We start from the raw sequence: 1,754 nt of genomic DNA, 5'->3' as shown, positions 1-1,754 counted from the left end.
TAAAAGAACATAATGATAAAATAATATATACAATATTTACACAATCGACCTGAGGATCCCTGAGCCCACTCTATCCCCCCCCCCACGTGTGAGGGGCAGAGCAGAGCTCAAAAGATCCCAGCGCATCCCTCTCGCCGCATCACTGGTAATGAGCCAGTGGAGGCTGAGCAAGTGCGCTAAAGTGTAAATATTTCTAAAGAGGGGAGTATTTGTTAATGCTAATTATTTTGCCAATATTTAATTAATTATTATAAATATACGAGAAAAGAGAGTATTGTGATTTTTTAAAAAATAATAATTTCATTTTGAAAATATTATACCTATATATAATTTACCATAAAAATGTACTTTTTTGGGTTACACTTAAGTCTTCTTTTCTTCCCAATTTTTCTTATCGCAGATTTATTCGATCTATGAAAATTAAAACGCTTTTTTGTTTTAATCATTTTAGTGTTTTGTTTGTTTGTCAACTTTTGCTGATTTCATTTACCCTATTATTCACGATTTTGTTTTTATTATTGTGAGAATAGTAGGGAATTAACAATTAAAAAGTACTTTAAAAAATGTTTATCGTTGAAAACAAAACATTATTTCAAAATTTATTAAAAATACTCCTTTTTTAAATTATATATATCGATATTTTTGTAAATTCGATTTTCCTCTTTGTTCTTACAAAAACTCCTCTTTACTCTCACTTTTTTCGCAAAAAAAAATTATTATAAGGAAAATATTTATGAAGAATATATACCAATTTAGGTAAGGAAAGACAATATATTTGTTAAGTTATTGTCAAATGGAATGAAATTGTTGAATAGAAAAAAAAAATTAAAATATTTGTATTTAGTGTGTAAACGAGTATTGATTGTAAAAGAAAAGGGTAGGAAGAAAAATTGTTATATCATAGGAATATCTGTATTGTATATTTGTACTATCATGGGTTGATTGGTATGCTTTGCATTGTAGCAACCCAATGTATTTGGGCAGTATGGCTAAATAAAGCATTTTTCTCTCTTAATAACTATATTAAGCAACAAGATGTTAATTGTAAGTTATTTCTCCATTCTGTTAAGGATTATCAATTATTTAGGTCCCACTATGAAAATATGAAAAATAGTTGAATAAAGTTTATTCACCTATTTCAGTCACTAATCAGTATTTTATAAAAAAAAGTTTTAGTATGGAAACTATTACAAATGAGCTTTTTTTTCCGAAAAGTCAATCCCCCAGGCCGTTTCAGGAGTTCAGAGGTTGCAAAGACCTACGGTTCAACTCCCTCAGCTGCAGACTGCACAATTAGGTGGTCTTAAGCAAACCTAACATCTTAGGTACCGCAATAATAGCCTAAATATATCTAGTATTTGTTCTACTTAAGTCACTACCACCAAGGGCGTTGTCTTGTGTACTTAAAAGTATAAAAAATTAAAAGATTAACAAATGATTTTATAATAATTCTCTGCATCATTAATGATTTTCCATAGGCTCCTTTTCCTGTGTTAAGATTATTATTTTTTTAATTTTTCATGGCGGACACAAATTGGATCAAAACAACATTACTTATTTTTTTATTAGGCGTAGATGTCCATTATTATATCATAAAAAGGCACACATATTCAACAGTTTTTTATTTATACATACAGCCATTGGTGACAGATCTTTATACGACACGAGGATATACGGATTAGAAAGTTCAGCGTTTTTGAGTGGTGTATAATACTCCATCGATTATACTCAACCGATTCCGACGAATATAAAAA

This window comes from Halyomorpha halys, unplaced genomic scaffold (genome assembly GCF_000696795.3).
Source record: "Halyomorpha halys isolate HHAL.00 unplaced genomic scaffold, Hhal_1.1 Scaffold99.1, whole genome shotgun sequence".
Taxonomy (NCBI): domain Eukaryota; kingdom Metazoa; phylum Arthropoda; class Insecta; order Hemiptera; family Pentatomidae; genus Halyomorpha; species Halyomorpha halys.
The sequence above is the reverse complement of the archived record's forward strand: the minus strand, read 5'-3'. Positions refer to the sequence as shown.